General features: G+C 39.6%; 1 protein-coding gene across 6 annotated transcripts in view; it reads left to right on the forward strand.

The window, feature by feature from the left end:
• Positions 1-17,343, forward strand: part of spats2 (spermatogenesis associated serine rich 2) — a 141,704-nt gene that overhangs the window by 27,564 nt on the left and 96,797 nt on the right. The window contains exon 1 of one of the 6 annotated variants that reach the window (XM_043681888.2): positions 16,750-16,885. The exons of 4 other annotated variants lie outside the window; for them this stretch is intronic. The gene's annotated coding sequence lies outside the window, so the exon portion shown is untranslated. Of the gene's footprint in view, positions 1-16,749; positions 16,927-17,343 lie in introns of those variants that run through there. One more of the 6 variants, XM_087985651.1, reaches the window with a different exon arrangement.

A 17,343-nucleotide genomic window follows, 5' to 3' on the forward strand; every position in this document is an offset into this window, starting at 1 on the left:
CTGGCAGCTACCTTGTCTATTCCCTTTTAAGTATTTTGTAGATTTCAGTGAGGTCACCCCTCATTCTTCGAAGTTCCTGAAAATACATTGAATTGAATTTATTTTCACGTACTCAAATGAGTACAGTGACAAGTTTACCGTTGCCACATCTTGGGTACAAAGATACCCAGGTACAGATACTTAAGATCAAATTCTTAGGAAACAAAAAAAGGAAAGTAAAGAAATAAACAGTGCAGCATTATAGGCCATAGGGATAAATTAGAAAAAATAGTGAAAAGTTCAGAATGTCAGTCTTTCTGACCCAGTCAAGAGAGAGACCTCTGCTGCCTGCACTGGGCCCACCAGAGTTGAAATTACCCCATTTGAGGCACCATCTCTTTGCCACTGGGCCCACTTCGCTCATGCCGCTGAACCCACACTTGCCCCGCAACTAAGAGTCCCTGGCTTTGCTGTGAGGGTAGGCTGCTGCTGGGCCACGAGTCCTGCTTTGGCTGAAGATGTTGCCTTGTTAGTACCAGCATCTTGAAGGAGTCTGCTGTCACCGGTGCTGCCCATTTGCCCAATCTATTTCCTTTTAGCTGTGCCACCATCCCCAGAACAAGTTTGATGAACCTTCATTGCACTCCCTCTTTAATATCTTTCCTGAGATGAGATGAAAAGTGCACATGGTACTCTAGGTGCAATCGAATCAAGTTCGTTGGTAATCGAAGCAAGGCTTCAATATTCCTGTACTGCGATCCTCTTGCAATTAACGCTAACATTTTATTAACTTTTCTGCTAACTTGCTGCATCTGCATGTTAGGCTTCAGTGACTGATTGATGAGGGCACCCAAGTCCCTTTGTACTTCTACACTTTCCAATCCCTCCCCTCCTCCATTTAAGAAATACTATGGTAAGAAGAATGATGTACAAAGTGGTAAGCCCCTCATTTTTACATGCAATATATACAATTTTCTTGTTAAATGATGTATTGTTTTTGATGCACTGGTTTTACATTCTCAACCTGTTGAGTCTTGTGATCACCCTGACGCATAAATCGTATCTGAGATCTCTCCTGCTCTAATTAGTTTCAGTTTCCATACTCCCGAGCATTTGATATCTTTGGATAAACAAGCTTATCTTGCTAGCAGAATGTTCAGCACTGACTTTTTGAAAAATAATTGTCATCAAATCTCACTTTAAAATTGTGACCCACTTTGTTTTCCCATATAACATTCTCGTGTAGTTGTCTGCATCAAACTGCTCAAGGACTTTGGTTATTTGTACTTCAGCAGTTCGATCATTACACTTTGAACAGAGCCCTAAGTCCAGTATTCTCCTAATCATAGAAACAACTTCAGACACATTCATTGATTCCCGTCAGCTTTTAGTAAAGTGTAACATTGAGAACTTAGATTTTCATGGTATCTAGAGAGAATATTAAGCTTTTATCAAAAAGATTTGTTTATATCAAATTAACCTTTAGATGAATAATATGAAACTCCATTTGTGGAAAGTATATTGCAAGTTATTTAGGAATTGGTAAATGTTGTCTTTGGGGCTACTAGTGAATAATATGTAAATATATGCAGCATTCAGCAAATGAATACAATTTCCAATCATTGTCATGTATTGAGAAATGAAATGAATGGGGCTTTTGGAGTTACAAATTCAGAATATCCAATGCTTAAACCAACAAACCTTAAAAATGGAGACTGTTGTCTTCTGTTGTTTTGCAGTGACCCAAATATGCAAGCAGTGCAACTTTATGCTTCGATAAAGATATCTGAATTTATCTGAGTAAGTGTGTCTCTCCAAAGTTCCTGCAGCGCATGGTTTTGCCAAATTTTTTTCGTTTAAAAACTGTTCCACAACCACGGCCAAACTTTTCTTTTTAGATTAAATATTGTTGATCTGTGTACATTTGAGTGAGACATCAATACTGGTTTGGAAGCAAAATTAACATTTAAACAGATTGGTGTGCAGGAAAACCACAGAGTAGTAGGGAATAGTTTGTCTTATGATAGCTTGCCATGCAGGGTAATCTTTACACTTGTTACAGCTTGTATGACATAGCGTACATTAGCAGTTGTCTGAAAAATATCACTGTGTGCTCTGAAAGAGAGAAATGACAGACCATTGTTATAATCCAGGTGCAATATGGTTTCTTATTTTTGGATACAGTAGGTGGGGGTTGGGAGGTGGGAAAAGAGGCATGTTAAACCACAAATCTCCAGAAATGTAACTGCTGATGAGACAGGTAAAATATTGTAGTGGAAAGAGATTTGACTTTTTTTGGATATCCTATGCGAACATGACCAGGGACAAGGTTTATTGTTAATGACATTCTGTATTGCAACAACCTGCTTAGTTAACTTTTCTGAATATGTTATTGTATGAAGTGAAGAGTAGGATCATTACATAACTGCATAGATAGTTCTATAAAATGCAGTGATCCTCCAATTGGGAATTATTTTAATTGCAAAGCAAAGACAATTTGAATGAGATTAAAATAAAAACAGAAATTGCTGGAGAAACTCAACAGGTCTGACAGCATCCATGGAAAGAAAGCAGAGTTAACGTTTTCAGTCCAGTGAACCTCCTTCAAAACAATGAGATTAAACCTTGCTTAGGGGACTGTCTAGATATATTTACTATTAAAGATTCTTAATATTGCTTGAGCTGAATTTTTTAATGCTTATGTAATTTTGTCTTTTCCTGTAGAAAATTTCAAACTTGATGGTCAAGAGTGTTCTTGTACATAGGCAACCCCAAATTTAAACCATGGTTAGAGACATATATATATATTTTGTAATATACACAGAAGATTATGGGTTCAAGCCCTACTTCTTGAGACTTGAGCATCCAATTTTGGGCATGCTGTACTGTTCGTGCAAATGGCACCTTAAATCAAGGACCCTTCTCCTTTCACATCAATGCAAAAGATCCTGATGCTATTTTGTTTTGAAGAGCGGGGCAATTCTCCCAGTGTCCTAGACAACAATTCAAATTCTTCAAAGCAAATGATCACTATATTCAACACCGTATGCATAATGTTAACAATCAAAGCATAAGCTCCTGTAGTTTTCACTTTTTACCCTGCTTCTGCCCAATTTTCACTACTACTTTTTGCTCCCCCTAATTTTTGGGGGGATTATCACAATGCTGGTTGATTAACAAGGCATACAGCATTTTTTTATTTTTTTTGAGGGCTTCTTTTGAGATCCTCACTTGTGAGCTCCCTATCAGCAAGCACAGGAGAGAAGAAGCCTATGACAAGAAGAGCAACTTTCATACAATTCGCCACTTCACATCTTCCAATTACTCAAACCCAAACCTAATCAGTTGCTTAATTTCCAATTCCAAACTTGGATCATCTGCCACCACTGACCCCAGGTACTTGAAACTACTCCTTTTTTCCAAGTTTTCACCCATATTCTTTACACTGTCACTCTGATCCTCTTCTGTATGTTCAAACTGACAGTCCATACATTGGATCTTTGATCTACTGATCTTTGTGCCACTGTCTTCCAGTGCTTTGTTTCAGTGTTCCAGATACTTACCATGTTCTCATTATCGTGGATTTCATTATTTGGTAATAAAGCTAGCAGTACAGTATTCCAGGTATTTCATATAATTCAGGATAATTCTGACATTATCAAAATTGTTCAACATATTCTTTGGAGAGATCCCTACTTGTGTAAATTGTGTGTTGATCTTTTCATTCTCTAGATATTTGATGCTCAATTTGTTGCCCAAATGCGAGAAGCTAAAGTAAGATGCTATAGATTAGGATTATTCTCACTTGATCCTTTAACTGAGGAAGCCAATCTTAACAAGCTCCAGATATAGTAAAATACTGGGCTACATAAAATCTGGAGATGGCATGATTTGGAAATACAATGACCAACTCAAAGGTTGTCAGGTTGCTTCTTTTATGAATTATCTGGAATTACAGTCCAATCCATATTCTTTTTGAGTGACCATTGTTACTGACAATGATCAATGAAATATTTATCTTAAATATCAGATCTCTGGCTAAATGCAGAAGCTGATTCATTGCCACCAACATTAAAAGCTTTTTCTTAATTTTGGCCCGCATGCTATCCTATACAAGTAGGTCTAGTGAGTCACCTTTTTAAAAAAAAGTTAACTGATACAGTTTTTGATCCTGACCATATCATTGGAAGCAAGTCCTAAGTAAAATGCAGACATAGTTCACTCAGTATTTCGGAGGGCATTAGAGAGTATTTTTGAGCCCTTAGTGATGCAATTAAATTGTTTTTAAGTCACATGATTTAAAGTGCTTTAGTTTTCTAAAACTTGATAGTTTTTCAGAAGATGTAGAGCAAACTCTTTGATTAATTTTAAGCTTCTCTGATTCAAGTTCGGTTGGTATAAGTCTGCATTTGAATAGAGACAGGATTGTTCTAAGACGACTAATTTGTGATCACCTAAGCATTTTGACTTAATCCTGGTTCAGAAATTCTGTGCATTCATTTAAAATTTGGAATGTTATCCATGAGGAGAGTTTTGAAAAAGCAGGCCTTCTATAGGAGACATGTATAGAAGAAAATATTACTAAGGATACCTTAAAATCCAGATTTGTTAATTAATTTGAATTCTGCCAGGTGTCATGGTACAGACAGTTAGTCAAGACTTCAAGAACACAATCCATTATCATTGCCACTACACCACCATTCGCTTAACATTTGTTGGTGGTATATATGCTCTGATATTTCATAGAGCATATATATTTACAAAGAAAATACTTAGAACAATGTAGAATTGTAAAATAGCACTTGGAAATGCAAACAGTTTACCACAATGCTACTCCCTCGTTACAATGTAATCCACAACCTCCAACTAATGTTCTGGGGACATGAGTACAAATCCCACCATGACAGATAATGAAATTTGAATTCAATCAAAAAGATATCTGGAATTTAAAAAGCTACACACAATTGTGGTTTACCAACTTCTTTTGGGGAAGGAAGTCTGCCAAAACGTGATTTTAGACTCTCAGCCTTGCGATTGACTCTTGTCTGACTTCTGAAATGGCCTAGAAAGCCACTCAGTTGTAGTAAACTGCTGTAAAATTTCAACAAAACAATGAAAGAAGATGGACCAATTGGCATAAACCTAGACACCAGAAATGACGACAGCAAAGTTCTCCTTGCGAACATCTGGGGACTAGTGCCAAAATGGAGAGAGCTGTTTCCCAGACAAGTCAAGAAACAGCCAAAGATGGTCATACTTGTAGAATCGTACCTTACGGGAGTTGTCCCAGATGTCACCATTTCCAGGTGTGTCCTGTCCCACTAGCACCTATGACAGAATCTGTAGAAATGCAGTCCTTGTAGAGAAAAACTCACATTTTCGTAATGTGCATGCCTTCTCTGTTGTGTGGCACAGTCACTCTGCTAAATGCGAAAGACTTGAATAGATTTAGCAACTCAAAATTGGGTATCCATGAGGTGCTGTCAGCCATCAGCGGCTGAATTGCATTCAACCACTATCTGTAACTTCAAGACGTGGCATATCTACCATTTATGCCAGGAGATCAGCTCTGGTTCAATGGAGAATGCAGGAGGGCATGCCAAGAGCAGCATCAGGCATATGTAAAAATGAGGTGTTAACCTAGTGAAACCACAAAACTTCTGTGCCAAATAGCAGAAGCAGCATGCAAAAGATGGGGGCGAAGTGATCCCACACCAACCAATCTGATTTAAGCTCTGCAGTCCTACCATATTCAACTGTGAATGATGGTGGCCAGTTGAAGAACTCACTAGAGGAGGATGCTCCACTAATCATGATGAGGGAACCCAGCACCTCAGTTTGGATTACGCCAGGGCCCCTCAACTCATAACCTCATTGCAGCCTTGGTTCAAACATGGTCAAAAGTCAAAGCAAGCAACTGTCCTTGACAGCATGGCAACCTTTTGACTAAGTGTATCAAAGAACCCTGGCAAAACTGGAGTCAATGTGAGCCAGTTGGAAAACCTCCGTGGTTGGAGTCATACCTCGCACAAAGGAGAAGATGGGTTGTGTTTGTTGGAGGTTAGTCATCTACATTCCAAGATATCTCTGCAGGAGTTCCTCAGGTTGGTGTCCTAGGCCCAAGCTCCTTCAGCTGCCTCATTATGACCTTCCCTCCACCATAACATCAGAAGTGGAGATAATTGTTGATAGCGAAATTTGAGAAGACTTGTAGCTCATGTTGAGGTTCTTGATGTAGGTTTGCTCGCTGAGCTGGAAGGTTCGTTTTCAGATGTTTCGTCACCATACTAGTTAACATCATCAGTGAGCCTCTGGATGAAGCACTGGTGGTATGGCCCACTTTCTATTTGTTTGTTTCCTTGGGTTGGTGATGTCATTTCCTGTGGTGACATCATTTCATGTGGTGATGTCATTTTCTATTCTTTTCTCATGGGGTGATAAATGGGGTCACCCATTTGTCGATATGTTTGTTGATAGAGTTCTGGTTGAAATGCCATGCTTCTAGGAATTCTCGTGCGTGTCTCTGTTTGGCTTGTCCTATGATGGGTGTGTTGTCCCAGTCGAAGTGGTATCCTTCCTCATCTGTATGTAAGGATACCAGTGAGAGTGGGTTTTTGTGGCTAGTTGATGTTCATGTATCCTGGTGGCTAGTTTTTAGCCTGTTTGTTCAATGTAGAGTTTGTTACAGTTACAACAAGCAAAAATAATGTAATTTACAAAATACCTTTCAAGAGGGTCGGTGTGGACTTGTTGGGCCAAAGAGCCTGTTTCCACACTGTAAGTAATCTAATCTAATCTAATCTAACTTTCTGTCTGAAGTTTTCTATACAACCATTAGCAGTTTTGGGTGTAACGCGCTTCAAGTCAACTACATATCACCTGGAAACACAGACCACTGAACTGCCTTTTTAATTTTTCCTTCCACCCATAATTACTTCCAGTATGCATTGTCTGAATTACTATCTTATTCACAACGCTCATTTTGAGTGACCACAGTTTGTTTTCATGTATATGTCTGTTTGGGTGGGGGAAGAGAGCAAGTTTGCATGAGGGGTAGATTTATATGCCAACGATTCATAATAATTGTTTCTCTGCAGCTAGAGTCAATCTACTTTAAATAGCAATTCGTAAGTACTGTACAGAAACCAGTCTGTGCTTTGTCAACCTAAATCTGAAAAAGTCAAGCAAAAATAGTGAATTCTGCATACTACTTAATCTTTAACTTTTGCAATGCTTCTGGGAATAGCAGGACTTGGTTTCTAGTGCACTACCCCAGAAAGTCCTAACACTGCAGATAAACCACTTCAGTATCTGAAGAATTGTGAATGTTGCTGAACATTGTACAATCAACAAATATGTGGATGCCTGTTTGCTCACTGAGCTGGAAGATTTGTTTCGAGATGTTTCATCACCATACTAAGTAACATCAGTAGTGAGCCTCCAACTGAAGCACTGGCAGTATGGCCTGCTTTCTATTTGTGTATTTAGGTTTCCTTGGGTTGGTGATGTCATTTCCTGTTCGTTTTCACAGGGGCTGGTAAACAGGGTCCAAGTCGATGTGCTTGTTGATAAAGTTCTGGTTGGAATGCCATGCTTCTAGGAATTCTCGTGCGTGTCTGTTTGGCTTGTCCTAGAATGGATGTGTTGTCCCAGTTGAAGTGGTGTCCTTCCTCTTATGTATGTAAGGATACTAGTGAGAGTGAATGTCTTTTTGTGGCTAGTTGATGTTCATGTATCCTGGTAGCTAGTTATCTGCCTGTTTGTCCAGTGTTGTGTTATTTCAAACAATTTCTCCTCAACTCAAAGTCAGCAGTTAACACTTCTGCACAGCTATTCACTTTTATGCTTGAACAGAAGGTACCTAGAATCAAATAAAATCCAAATTGAAACCTCTCAAGGTTATGAGGATATTATTAGTTTTTTAAGAAATAGAGAATTTTGATTTGTTCTCGAGCATACAAGAATAAGAACCGGAAGTCTTTCTGGTTGAAGTCATACTTGGCACATAAGATGGTTGTGGCTGTTGGAGGTCAGTCATCTCCCCTCCAGAACATCACTGCAGGAGTTCCTCAGGCTAATGTCCTAGGCCCAACCATCTTCAGCTACATCTGCAATGACCTCCCCTCCATCATAAGATCAGAAGTAGGGATTTTTGCCAATGATTGCACAAAGGTTAAGCACTATTCGCAACTCCTCAGATACTGAAGCAGTCCATGTTCAAGTACATCAAGATCTGGACAATATCAAGTTTTGCGCTGAGATGTGGCAAATAACATTTGCACTGTTCAAATGCCTGTCAGTGACTATCTCCAGTCAGATGATTTGACCACTGCCCCTTGAAAAGTTTCCCCCACTATCGACATCCTGGGGTTACCATTGGCCAGAAACAGAACTTGACTCACCATATAAACATAGTGGTTACAAGAGCAGGGCAGAGGCTAGGAATTCTGTGTCAAGTAACACTCCTGACTCCCTAAAGCCTGTCCATCTACAAGGCACAAGTCAGGAGTGACATGGAATACTCCACATTTGCCTAGATGGGTGCCCAGTAGCACTCAAGAAGCTTCACACCATCCAGGACAAAGTAACCCACTTGATTGGCACCATATCCACAAGCATGCACTCCTTGCACCACAAGCAGTGCGTACTATCTGCAAAATGCGCTGCAGAAATTCACCAAAGATCCTTAGGCGCACCCTCCTAACCCATGGTCACTTGCATCTAGAAGGACAAGGGCAGCAGTTACATGTGAACACGATCCCCTGTAAGTTCCCCTCCAAGTTGCACACGATCCTGACTTGGAAATATATCACAGTTTCTTTACTATTGCTGAGTCACAATCTTGGAATAGCCTCCCTGAGGGCTTTGTGGGTCAATCTACGGCATATGGACTGCAGTGGTTCAAAAAGGCAGCTCACCACCACGTTCTCAAGGGCAGTTAGGTACGGGCAATAAATACTGGCCAGCCAGTGATGGATTAGTGGTGCTGGAAGAGCACAGCAGTTCAGGCATGTCCATGTCCGTGTCCCACGAATAAATAAAACCAAAGTCTAATCAGGTATTCTCTTGTGCTGGTCATGCACCCTTGGATGTATAATTCCAGGATCTCTCCACTATGGAAAAACAATTTGAACCTTGATCCAAAAGGGATTACTACTACAGTCCCAGATATGCCATAAACTCATTTGATATCTATTCAGGAAACGGTGGGTATGTTTTACATAGGAAACTTAAAGACGGTATTTTTAACACGAAAGGATTGTTTCTTAAAACTTAGAGAAATCAACTGTGTGAGAAAGCAATGAAGTGAGGACAATGGTCATAAAGATCACAGGAAAGAAATCCAAGATACTGGCAAATTTCAGGCAGTATTTAACAGAATGACTTTGGAAATTCACCATTTAAATTTAGGATCATGCAGTAATTATTTTGTTTGAAAAATGGCACTCTTCTTGTATTTTTCTTCCATCCTGACCCTACTGTCCAACACCCCCCCAAAATATTGTCTTTTTTTTTGTGAACGAGGGCAACTCTAACCCTGCAGTACAGCTACCAACAAAATTATCTGCTCCAATTAAATTCACTGAAGTAAACTGAAATGCCAGACACACACAATCATTTATAAAATGACCACTCCCTTCCCCAGGCCATCTGCTAGATGAAAGGGTGGATATGTATCTACAGCCAGGCCCCTGCCACATTAGCTATCAAGTCACATGGAAAGGCTGCAGGTAGCAACGTGATCTTGAATTGTCTTAGAATCGTGGAGTAGAATCCCTACAGCACACTTGGAGGACATTTAGCCCATCAAGTCTGCACTGAACCTGCGAAGGGCAATTCACTCTATCCCCATAACCCTTGCATTTACCATAGCTAACCCACCTAACCTGAATAACCCTGGACCCAACAGGGTAATTTAGCATGGCCAATCCATCTAACCTGCACATCTTTGGACTGTGGGAGGAAACCAAAGCACCCTGTGGAAACCTGTGCAAACTCCACACAGGCAGTCACCTGAGGATGGAATCGAACCAGAGTCCTGGTACTGTGCAGCAACAGTGCTAACCATTGAGCCACCATACTGCCATTAACACATCAGCAAGATTGCACCTTTCTTGGTGGCAACTACAAGCATCCCTGAGGAAAATCCTACCCAAAATGAAAAGTTTCTTAAGAGGTTTGTACTTTATTCATTCACGTTGCAAGTTCCTTTCACAATAATTGCTTCTTACTCTCCTGAACTTGGATGACACGAGGAAAGCTTTCATATGCACATTACGTATATATGTTAATATGGGAAACTTGAAAAATATTATAAATGTGTTTAAATCATTGAACACACCTTTGATCCTCAAGTGTGGAAATCATTGAAATAGGATTGTGAACAAATTCACAAAGCCTTTTGAAAGGAACCTAATTTCTGCAAAAATGCAAAAGCCTTTGCAATACCCTTTCCTGGAAGTGCTTCACTGTTGTACACAACAGTTTCTACTTAGCTGTAACCAGTAATAGCTAATCTAAGCTCTCTCCACCAATGCTACCAAACCTGCTGCTAGTATTTTCAATGTTTCTATTCTTATTTTAGAAGGACTTCATGTCCGCATTTGTTCAACATTTGGCGGGTTCCCATTTATGTGAGCAACAACTGATTTTCTAGATTACAGCTTACAAACTTTGGTAAATTATTTGTTACTTATGCGTGTCACGTTGAAGAGTTTGCACGTTCTCCCTGTGTCTGCGTGGGTTTCCTCCGGGTGCTCCAGTTTCCTCCCACAGTCCAAGGATGTGCAGGTTAGGTGAATTGACCATGCTAAATTGCCCGTAGTGTTAGGTAAGGGGTAAATGTAGGGGTATGGGTGGGTTGCGCTTCGGTGGGGCGGTGTGGACATGTTGGGCCGAAGGGCCTGTTTCCTCAATGTAAGTAATCTAATCTAATCTAAATTCTAGTTGTGACTTACCTTGCTACCAATGATCAGTTTGCACAGAATTGTGGGTGAATTAAGGAAGGTTAGACAGTAGAACTTGGTAACTTAAAAGTTCTGAAGAAGGGTCACCGGACTTGAAAGGTTAACTCTCTCTTCGTGCCACAGATTCTGCCAGACCTGCTGAGTTTCTTCAACAATTTCTGTTTTTGTGTGTTGCAAATCTCCAGCATCTGCAGTTCTTTGTCTTTGTTTGACTTATGAATACTTAGCCCTGATGTGTCCATTTTATATTTGTAGGAGATCGTGAGGACTGCAGATGCTAGAGAAGTCAGAGTCGATAAAGTGTGGCACTGGTTAAAGCACAGTAGGTCAGGCAGGATCTGAGGAGCAAGAGAGTCGACAATTCAGCGTAACACTTGATGAAGGGTTACGCACGAATCGTCGACTCTCTTGCTCCTCAGACCCTGCCTGACCTGTTATGCTTTATCCAGTGCCATTTTATATTTTATGCGATGGAAAAACATTTGTTTTTTAATTGTGAGAACCTAAGGAAAGAAGTATACATACGCGATCACAACATCTAATAGGGTTTTGCAAATAGGAACAGAGGTATGACATTCGCCCTTGAGCTTGTTCTGTATTCATTAAGATCATGCCTCATCCTTGCCCCAATTCCAAGAATAATATTCCCTCATATTGTATGAGGTCACTAAAAGCTAGTGCGCAGCTACAAAAAGAAATTAAAAAGCCAAATGAAATGTCAAGAGTTTTTATTTCAACAGTGCGGGAATACAAAAGGGTGAGAGTTGTGCTTCAGTTGTACAGTCTTGGTCAGATCCCATCTAGAGTACTGTGTTCAGTGTTGGTAGTGCATCTCAGGAGGGATATATTGGTCTTGGAGAGGATACAGTATAGATTCTCCAAAATGATACTGCAACTTGCTGGATGACACAAAAATAAGTGGAAAGGCAAGTGAAGGGGATCACAAGAGTCTACAGAGAGATATAGACCAGTTAAGTCATACCCTTTGGCAGAGAGAATCTTAAGATTTGAATTTGGTTTCAACGGAGAAAGCTGTAGCATTCAGGGGTTTTGGGATCCACATGCATGAATCACAGAAAGCTAGTATCTAAGTTCAGCAGGTAATCGAGAAGGCAAATGAAATGTTCACGTTTAAATGGAGAGCGGTTTTGCTCAAACTATGCAAGGTACTAGTCAGATCTCATCTGGAATATTGTGAATAGTTTTGGTCCCCCTTATTTAAGGAGAGAAATGCTGACATTGGATGCAGTCCAGAGAAGGTTTATTAGGCTGATACCAAGTGTGGAGGGCAAGGTTGAGTAGGTTGGGCTTGTATTCTTAGGGATTTAAAAGAAGGAGTGGCAACCTGATAGAAGCATATAAAATTCTTAGGGGGCTTGACAGGGTGAAGGAGGAAATGTTGCTTTCCACTGTGGGAAAGTGCAGGACCAGAGGCAAAATCTCAGAGTGAGGGGTCGCTCAGTTAGGACAGAGATAAGAAGAAATTTAATTCTGAGAGGGTAGTGAATCTGTAGAATTCTTTACTGTGGAGGGTTGTAGCAGCTGGGTTGTTAAGTCTATTTGAGACTGAGATAAACAGTTTTAAATCAGTAAGGGAATCGAGGGTTATAGGGAAAAGGCAGGAAATTGGAGTTGAGGATTATCGGATCAGCCATGATCTAATTTAATGGCAGAGCAGACTCAATGGGCCAAATGGCCAAAGTCTACCTCGGCATCTTAAGGTAAGTTGCATGAATCTGGCTTTTATTCCATGGGAAAATGATAGCTTGAGATACAGAGAAACTATATACTCTGATGTGCCAATCAGAACAAGAGGGCACACTGTTGAAATTGGGCCTGCTTTATTTAAGAGTGAAAGCAGGAAGCTCTTTTCACAAAAGATTGCAGAAATCAGGAACTGACTCTCTCAAAAGACTGAGAACTGGATCAGTTGAAATTTTGAGGAATTTGAGATATTCAATTTTTGCTCATAATCAGAGGTACTAATAAACTCTGATCTAACTGAATGGCAAAACAGGTTAATTGAGCTAAATGGCCAGTTCCTTTTTCAGTGTTTATGCAACACCACAGAACAGGTAGTGTGTTGTTTGCCCTGTTGCTAGGTGGATGCTTCTAATTCTAAGATATGGGTGTGTTATTTTAGCATTGTCTCTAAACAGCTGGGGAATTTTGATAACAGGATAAAGGTCTCTGACAAAAGTTCGTTTCTGTTTGCTATATTTGAAAAGGGCGCGGTGACTATTGAAAACGTACATCAGAGCATTCTTTGTAGACGTCACAGATCAAGTTTTGAGAGGTACTGATATTTCACAAAATCATGATTATCAGTCGATTGGCCAAGCCAAGCTCTTTCACAGACTCTGATTTTGGGAAAGAGACCGCAATCATTGAGTTTCCACGCCACAGCATAGTATTGTATTTTGAAATGAAATGGTTGGTCATGGATTCTCTCTTTTCTCTAGCCAACTTTAACTTCTCCCCTTCCTTCCCTATGGAATTCTGTGTTATTAGGATTTCAAGCTAGGAAACTCTTTTTAGGAAAATATTTGTTGTGATGGTAGGTGGAAATGCCTCGTAAGATATAAAATTTTCATTTGAAATGGATTTTAATCTTTATGCTACCGCCATGTAGTGGATAGCAGAAATTACTTAGAAAGTAAATAGGCTGTCTGTTCTTGACGTTGTCAGAGTATGCTAGGAAAAGACTAGTTGAATGAAAGTGTGGTTGAGTAAGCCTATGACGCTAGTAATTTGTAATCCAAGCATAACCTTATTGTGGTAACACTAATTAGGAATGTTCAATTGTTAGATGATTTTATGATGTAATACTGACTAGAAAGGCCATTTGGATGTTCATCTTTGGATCAGATTGGATTTGTCTGTCTGTCTCTACACAACCTTTTATTTTAAGAGCTGTCAAAGCCCTGGAGTTTGTGGAAAATGTGCAATAACGTGTATTACAAATGCCAGTATCTTTGCTTGTAGTTCAAAGGGAGGATCAAAATTCTAAAGCACAAAGCAATGAATAATCAAACATTTATGGCCGGAATGATGAGCCCATACAATGCTTTTCCTTGGGCACAAAGGGATGCAATATCCTTGTTGGCAATGTGACAGTAGTCTTAAGTGCAAGTATTTGAGGCAGGCCAAACAGGAACTAAAGTGCATAGCTATAATGTGAAATTTGAAACACATCCAGAATCTGTTCTGAAGTGTTTACAGCATGCAGAGTTGCCATACTGAACATTCATAGAACTGTTCAGAATGACTTCTTTTTCTGGAACTAACAGAAATATAGACAACAGCATCTTCAGAAAACTAAGTTTTGGTTGTGCAGATTTTGGCAATAAATAAGCCCTTTGAATTTAATCCTTTTGTATTTAGTGTTTTTTTTAATTCTTGATATTTGTCCATGCTCCTCCCACAAGATATTTCCATTAGAGGCTTCTTTTTGCTGTAAAGTTGGTGGAAGGCTGTGTACGTTCAATAACTTGTCATCCTCGTTGCGTTATTTGATTGGATAACGTTTGGTATAAATTATGAGAACTACTCTTTTTTTTTCTGTCTATTTTCTGTTAACTCTAAATATGCAGTAGTTCAAATCTGTCTAGGAAATTGAGAGTTCAGCGCCATGATATTATTCAGTGTGGGGGGGAACAAAAGTGGTTTTATTTTTTTTGTTACTAAAATTATTTGAACCATCTTTGGTCATTCATATAAAACAATTCCCAAAACCACCACCTTTCAAAGCCTCTTTTTTTTTTCCTCCCCCCTACAAGAGGCTCCAGGTCTTTTGGTTTGGCTAGTTTTTCAGGAAGTCTGTTCCATTATCCTGTTCATGAAGATTAATTTCTTGGGATCAATTCTAAATGTTTTTATTTTATTGGTTTGCTATTTAATTTGAAATTTATTTTCTTATTGTGTGTAGCACTCAGATCAGATCCCTTTTCTCAGACACAAAAACTCAAGTTTCCACAGTCTTCTCCTATAACTTACTGAATATATGATGCAGCATGCATGTTTTCTGCATACTTGTTGGCTGTGACAGTAGAAAGTTTTGTTTCCTGACTCTGCAGGCTTATTTCAAAGTTAAAAAATCACACAAGACCAGGTTATAGTCCGATGGGTTTATTTGGAAGTAGAAGCTTTCAGAGTGCTGCTCCTTCAGGTAGCTAGTGGAGCACAATCATAGAGCACAGAATTTATGGTAAAAGATCAAAGTATCATACAACTGATGCGATAGATTGAACAAACCTAGACTGCTGTTAAGTCTTTAATCTCTTAGAATGGGGATGTAGGTTTTGATTGATAAATATGTAAATCCCAGAGCTCCTTTCAAATCACAAGCCTGAGATAACTTAAGGCTTTATTTTAAAAAGAATTGACATCTCAGCTCAGACAATGCGTTTAAAGGTGTACGATTAGAGTATGTCTGTATATCAACCTTGAGTCAGACTGGTTCTATTTCCAAACTAGGAATTTATAAAATGTCAATGGACTGACTGCCTACAGATTGTGTGCTTTTTGAACAAAATAGAATGTATCTGTAAATGTAAATTGTCCCGATAGACTTACATGTGCCTGTGAGAGGGTGTGCGCATGAGTGTGTGTCTGATGGGTTGTGTGTGTATGTGTGTGTGTAGTGTACACTACACACTCATACACCGGCTCTGTCTTGCTCTCATGTGCGCACACACACACACACACACACACGTGCCCTCTCACACTCTGTCACACTCATGCACACACTTTATCAAGAACGCCCAAACGCCCACACACTCCCTGGCCACCCACACACACACACACGCACACGCTCTTGCTCTCTCTCTGATTCAGACGGACTCTAACCGCACATCTTTAATGTATTCTCTTAGCTGAGATGTCACCTTTCTTTTATAAAACCTTAAGTTATCTCTGGATTGTGACTTGAAAGAAGCTCTGGGATTTGCATATTAATCAATCGAAACCTACATCGCCATTCTAAGTATTTAAAGACTTAACAGCAATTTAGGTTTGTTCAATACATTGCATCACTTGTATGTGACTTTGATCTTTTACTGTAAATTCTGTGTCCTATGATCCTGCCCCACTAGCTACCTGATGAAGGAGCAGCGCTCTGAAAGCTTGTACTTCCAAATAAACTTGTTGGACTTTAACCTGGTTGTGATTTTTAACTTTGTCCATCCCAGTCCAACACCAGCACGTGTCTTATTTCAAACCAGTGTTCTGTTCAAATGAAGTGTTGCTGGAGACCTGTAACTGTGGTGGTTTTGTACATTTTCTTGGGGGTTAAACAGCTTTTGTTGAATAAGTCTTCATCTGGTGCAGGGGTTAACATTTCATACAGTGAATTGTTTGATTATTAGGTATGTTTCGAATAATTCGTGCATTTGAAGAGTAGCTGCCACCACAAGGTGGAGCAATAAGGGCGTAAGCACAGGAACGCTGCGTTGTACAACGTCACGACTGAGTGACCGAACAGCGTGCTGTTAATGTTTTGTGTTAGTCAAGCGTGAGTGTGATGCAACCTGTATGCATTTTCTTTTCGGCAATGTGGTAGGACTCATCCTGTTAGTAATAAATTGAATTTAAAATAACTAAATTGTACCGATCATTGGTTGAACTTTGGTAATTGCTTTTAAAAACTAATTTCTGAAATAAAGGTGGGGCAGTCTGCACGTACACTGGCACTGACGTAACTGCGCACAGAGCATGATGACCTCAGTGTATTCGTAGATAAATACTGAAGCTTGCTGCGCTGGGTGCGTGTGTCATGGCAGTTTTATCCGCATCTTTGCCGTTTTGATTAATTATTCCCTTTTACAATTTCTGCATGCGAAATCGTCTTGGTTGAGTTCTTGGGGATCTTTCTATTCCACGCAGAATAACAGCGAACACACTAGAAGTTGTGGCGGCGTGCGGTTTCGGAATTTTGTGAAGTTAGTCTAGAGAAAGGTTACATAGTACAGTTGTTACAAATGTAAATTATGGGTATGAATAATACGCACCTCTTCTAAAATGCCTACCTTTACTAGGAATCGTTATTTTTACATTTCTATCTTTTTCTGATTGGCATCCAGAGAACAACTGAGTGTTTTTCATCTTGTTAAAAATTTTCCCTCTCTTGTGTAGCAATTTAGCGCATTTTGGCTAACAGTAAGGACTGTGAGTTTCAGCACATAATACATTACTTTGCAACAGAGCATAGAATTTAAAAATAACTTCCTTGAAATAATCTTTCTACTGGACCATGTCCAAATTGCATTCAGTATTGAACTCTTCCTAAGCAATTTCCTGCAGACTTCAAATAGCCAGATAATGTTTTCCAGAAGAGAAATGTGCCTTCAGGGTCAACTATTTGACAAATGGAGTGGGAAAACTTGCATATGGGTCCAAT

The sequence above is a fragment of the Chiloscyllium plagiosum genome, unplaced genomic scaffold (genome assembly GCF_037043375.1).
Source record: "Chiloscyllium plagiosum isolate Xiang-an unplaced genomic scaffold, Cpla_swu_hap1 HiC_scaffold_53X, whole genome shotgun sequence".
NCBI classification, from domain to species: domain Eukaryota; kingdom Metazoa; phylum Chordata; class Chondrichthyes; order Orectolobiformes; family Hemiscylliidae; genus Chiloscyllium; species Chiloscyllium plagiosum.